Source organism: Carettochelys insculpta, chromosome 17 (assembly GCF_033958435.1).
Source record: "Carettochelys insculpta isolate YL-2023 chromosome 17, ASM3395843v1, whole genome shotgun sequence".
Classification (NCBI taxonomy): domain Eukaryota; kingdom Metazoa; phylum Chordata; order Testudines; family Carettochelyidae; genus Carettochelys; species Carettochelys insculpta.
The window spans coordinates 17,491,939-17,497,938 of record NC_134153.1 but is presented as its reverse complement, the minus strand read 5'-3'; positions in this window follow the sequence as shown (position 1 = coordinate 17,497,938).

Sequence of the window (6,000 nt, the reverse complement as noted above, 5' to 3'; positions counted from 1 at the left end):
CTAGCAAAATAATTTATTAATAAACTAATAAATAATAAATTATTTTGCTAGTCTTTAAAGTGCTACTTGACTGCTTTTTGTTTTGATGTTTAAAAACAGAGTGTTTCAGTTAGGTAAGCAAACTGATGCAAGAATATATGGAAAAGAAAACTTCTAGTTTCTTTTGTAAATCTTTAAAATATGTTTACTCTATTTACTTCATTCTTTTTTCCATAAAATTTACCTTTCTTTTGTCATTGACTAAGAAAAAATTCAGTCAAACCGCAGTTTTTATAAAAAGTATGAAAGGGTCCAAAAATAAGAACTTATAATGAACTTTTTCCTGTGACATTAAAGACCAAGAAGATGTTACAACACATACCTATGCCTAGGCCATAATACAAGTTCCACCTCTCACATCCGGTACTCTCTCGTCCAGCAATGACCATCATCTGGAATGACCATGGATGTAGCCAGTAGGTGCAGGAGCCACAGCTGGGCTGGGAGCCAGAGATCCTGCTTGCCTCAAGACTGCACGGCAGGAGGCTGCTGTGGGCCAGGAACAGGAGCTCCAAGAGTTAGAGCCCCCGCCTGCACCACAACAACACGGGGCCAGAGCCTGAGCCCCAACTTGGCCTGCAGTAGAATGGGCTGGGAGGCTGCTGCAGGACCAGGAACTGGAGCCCCCCACATGTGCCATGGCACCAAGGGCTGTGAGGCTGCTGTAGGCCTGAGCTGGAGCCCCTCCTTACTCCATGGCAGCGCAAGGCTGGGAGCCCGAGCACTTGCTTCTCCTGCAGTAGCAGGGGTGGGATGATGCCACAGGGCTGAGAACCAGAGCCCTCTGGCAGCACGGGGCCAGGAGCTGCGACCAACATGTGCCCTGCAACAGTGGGAGCTGGGAGGCTGCCTATGGGTGGGAGCTGGAACCCCCACCTGCCCTGTGGTGGGGTGGGTGGGGGTGGGACAGGGGCTGGCTGGAGCCCTGTGGTAGTCCTGGGAGTCCGGGCTGGGGCCAGAGCCTCAGGAGGGAGGCTGGTGTCTGACCTCTGCCCTGCACTTTCCCTTATCCAGCAAATTCTCTCGTTTGGGATCTGTCAGGTCCTGAGCATACTGGATAAGGGAGGTACAACCAATACCTGTTTGTCTCACAAATAGGAGATTTTGGACCTTAAAGATTATGGGCTAACTTTACTGCTCTGGGAAAACAACAAAAATTCCTGTGGCACCTTATAGACTAGCAGATATTTTGGAGCGTAAGCTTTTGTGGGCAAAGACCTGCTTCGTTAGATGCATGATGAAGCGGGTCTTTGCCCACGAAAGCTTATGCTCCAAAATGTGTGTTATTCTATAAGGTGCCATATGAATTCTTGTTTCAGAGAGGTAGCTGTGTTAGTCTTGTTGTTTTTCAAGATACAAACTAACATGGTTACCTCTCTGATACTTGTTTACTGCTCTGCTCACTCACATGTCAAAGGAGTTACTCCAGCAGAGAATTTGGCCCTACATAAGGCAGTATTTATTCATCTAATAAAAATACATAATTAAACAAATCAGCTTACCATGAACTATTTCATTTACTTACAACATTGTGAAATTCCTCAGAGATAAAAGATAACCAATTACCCTGCGTCTACCCATGCCCCTTCCTTTTGAAAGGGGCATGTTAATGAGCAGGTTTGAAAGATGCTAATGAGGTGCTGCAATGAATATGCAGTGCCTCATTAGCATAATGGTGCCTGCGGCGATTCGAAAATGCGACTTTTCGAATTGCGCACCACCGATGGAGACGTGACCTTCCAAAAGGATCCCCGCCCCAGTTTTTGAAAGCCCTTCTTCCGATCACCAGATAAGAAGGGGCACGTGTAGACTCAGCCTTATTGTATGTTTTTATGAGTCCCTCTCAATGTCTGATGACTGGAATAAACACAAAGGTAGAACTAGATGTCTGGGAGAGAAAAGAAGTCTTTCCTGATTAAAGACGTCTTATTTACAATTAAACGTGAGATGTTATTTCCTAGAGGTCACTATAGAAACCATTATCTTATGGGATGTTAGCTGAATAATTGAGAGAGAATGTTAGTTCCTTTTAAAGTTGGTTTCTCATATTAAAATTTAAATAAAAAAAAAGATTAGTTTTCCTAACTGGAAATGCAAAGGCTTTTAGATTATCCAGTCAATATTCTGAAATTACAGGATGCAGGCATGCCACAGAGGACATATCAAATATTGTATTGATAGCAGAACATCATATTGCAAGAAAGCCAGACAATGAATGTAAACCGGCTGCCAACATAAAATATGGAAAAGGATCAGGTGAGAGACAGTTACAGAAAAATATTGCACATAATTTTAAAACAAAAAGGCATTTTCTAATTGCTTGTAACTCCAGCTTGGGGTAAGGTTTCATCTTATATTTCCAAGCCTAAACTAGCAGTGGCTCCAAGCATCACTGATCTAGGAAACATTTTGATTGCAGCCATTTTACTATGAAAAGCTCTCCTCCTAGTGTACAACCCAATGTGAGTTTCACACAAACCCCAAGGGAGCAAACTTTGGGCCAAACCATACTCAGTTTAAGGTTTCCTCTACAGTGGGAATTTGCTCTGATTTCAGCCACTGGTTAAGTGACCACTGGTATAGCTGTGCACCAGGACAAATCTCTAGCAGAGTTGAAGCTTCAATGTGCATTAGTGTTTACCATGGAGTGACAGTTTCGATCTTGTTGATTTCCTTGAGACCATCATCTGGTGTGGGAATCATACCCCTGAGCCTACCTCCCTGTCCTATAGGGCACCCTACTATCCTGTCCTACTGGGCCAGATATTCTGGTCTCCCCTAGCAAAGAAGAGCTGGGGGTAACAGTTCACCAGCCAAGTAACACACATGCTGATTACAGTTCAGCTCTGGGACTTGTCAACACTCAGGAGCACAGCCTCAAATAGGACCAAACCCCTAACAAATTTGTCTTACTGTTGAAAAGTTTTTTAGAGAAAGCTCATAGGTAAGCTAATTTTATTAATGAAAGAGAGAGATTCACAGTTTCTACTCTGCACTCAGGCAACAATTATTTACACTAGGTGTGATAATAAACAAAAGTGTTTTTATTAACTATTAAAACTAGGATTTAAGCAATTGCAAGCAAAAGCACATATGAAAGAAACTTACTAATCTAAAATAAAAAACATGCCTAATACCCTAAGAAGATTGTTACAGATCATCTCTCTCACCATAGTCCTTATTTCAGGTAAAATCCTTCAAGTCAAAGCTGATGTTTTCTCTGGCCTGGGTCTAACAGTTTCTTGTGTATCCTTAGAGGTTAGTGAGGCAGTTTTAAAGGCTTACTGAAGATGATCTCTGATTGCTTCCCATCCTTTAAATAGAATTTCTTCAGCATGGGAAGTCTTTGTTTCAGTGTCCCCATTCCCAGGGAAAAATACCAAATTCAAGATGGATTTCAGTATCAGGTGGCATGCTCACGAGCCTTTACAGAACCAGCCACAGTTTGGGCAGACAGGAATAACAAAACCAATTAGAGATCATTTTCTTGAGTGTTGGGCCATTAAGTCCACTAAGTACCACAAATGTCTTTCACTAGACGATCTAGATTTATAAATAGGTTTACACTTCATATTTCTAACTTCCCATACAAACATGATACATGCACACAAACAGAATACACACATTCATGCATTGCATAAAGCATATTCAAGTTACACATATTCATATTAAAGTATTTGCATAAAATATGAAGGCATATAGTGTCACATTTGGTTTTATGCAGAGGAAAGCTGATAGGTATAAGTCACAGACTAAGTCCCCCAACAATGAGGGGGAAAGTAGTCCCACTCACTGAAGAAAATAGCATATGGTCCGTAACTTGAAAATTCTATTGACTGCTGAAGTGAAATCCATATTCACCTCACGCTGCTTGCATAGATACTGCAGCACATAACATGGAAAATCACATAGATAACTGCAATACTGACACAAAATAAAACATGCAACAGATATTTCCCTTGGAACTTCATATGCCTTTTGTTTTGTGTGCTTGCAACTCTGACATTATAAAAAGAGAGGGGAAAAATTACATAAAACATTTTTATAACCAATGTCATAGTAACCAAAAGCTTTATGCATAGGGAAATTGTTTTACTTGAAATGTGTACTAAAGATCACTGATTTTGTAGTGTTGTGGCAAAGAGCTAGCAAACGTTGCTGTTGTTGTTATTGAAAATAATCCATGATGAAATCATCATTATTAAAAAGTCAGGATTGTAAACTGGTATGCATTGGGCTGAGTGGGTAAAATGTTCTTAAATGCCTATGTGATGTATGCCCCTAAATCCCAAAGAAAGCAAAACAGAAGAGTCTCATGTGCCCCTTAGATATTTTTCAAAAATTTACCCTTTATTTGATATGTTCCTCTTAAGGGGAGCAGGATTTACTGCTTTGAAACTAAGCATGATCTGTTTTGTGTAGAGGGTCATGTACTTCTATTAAAGTGGTGGGCAACCTGCAGCCCATGGACCACATGAGGGCCACTGTGACTTCACCTGCATTCCAAGAGCCCCCCCAGCAGTCTCCCTCCCCCACATGCCTCATACATTGTGGTACCAATACTCCACACTTCCTATACCCCCACCCTCCCAGCACTTTCAGAGGAATCGTGAATTGCCTGATTTGGGTTCCATCCCTGCTTCTCCCTGTCTCTCCCAGCGGTGGAACACCACAAATCAGCTGTTCGTGGCATTCCAGCTCTGTGACGGAGGTGGAGGAGCAGGCACAGAGTGCAAATCAGTTGATTTTTGGCATTCTGAAAGTACTGAGCGGAAGCGTAGGGCTCTGCTGCTGCCCCAGAACACAAGAAGTGTGTAGATGGGGGCAGCCGGGGGCACTGTGAGCTGCAGGTAGAGCTCCAGTGGACCACAGGCTGCTGCAAACCACTGAGATGGAGGGCCACTCATGCAGCCAACCCACTTTTTGTGGTTGCCCATTGCTGGTCTAGTAGCAACGATGCTTGAGTTTTTTTCTGGAGTCTGCCACTAACTGACAAGCACACGTTTTGGTCAAATCACAGACTTTATGTGTTAGTTTATCCGGCTGTAAAATAGCTGTGCATACTTATCACAGGGATGTTGCCAGGTTTATGTAAATATATGCACTCAAACTTTGAAGACCCTCATATTTCAAATTCTCAGATCATGGACGCTTTATATGTGCACATTATTTTCACAGGGAAGGAGACAAATTGCTTAAGATCTTGATGACTGTGGCGGAATTCCAGGATACGAATTCCAAGGCACTCAAGAAAAACAAACAAGATCCAGAAGAGAGAGAGAGAGAGAGACACTTGTTATGAACTAACATGCTTTCTCCAGAGAACATTTCCGTTGATACTGAACAAATACCAAATATTAAAGCAATATGCTTCTCTCAGCTCTAATACACAATGGTCAACACTGCATGTTAGTATGCTGTAGAAGAAAAAAAACCAACCCTCCCTATTTGCACCTACCCTAATTTTTTTAGGTTAGAAGGGGGAAAACCTAACTCTCTAGATTATTTCCTTAAGTGCAGTGCAAACAGCTAAACTGTTGAAGACAGCAGTGCTATGCCTTTGTCAATTCATTCTCACCATTTTGTTATCTTTCCTGTTTATCTTAGAACTATACATAGGAGGACCAGCATAAAGCCTTCATAATACAACATCAGTCTGCTGGCTTCCGACTTTAAAGGGTAAACAACTCTGCTTCGAGAAAGTGAAGTGCAGTTAACAGAACTGTATGATAGTGACACCAGAGTTAATATAAGGCTCCTGGGCAGTCTGATGCAACAGTGCACACACAAAAAAGATGCACAAGTGTAAATTCAGATAATTTTAACCAATAACACTTGTGCTAAATTTGCTTATTTGATCCTAGTGACTTGCTCTACTAAGGGCTGCAAGCTATTTAGAGATTAAATTGAAAAGGAGATTTCAAAATTAATTTTATGTACATTTACATTAAATACATTCTA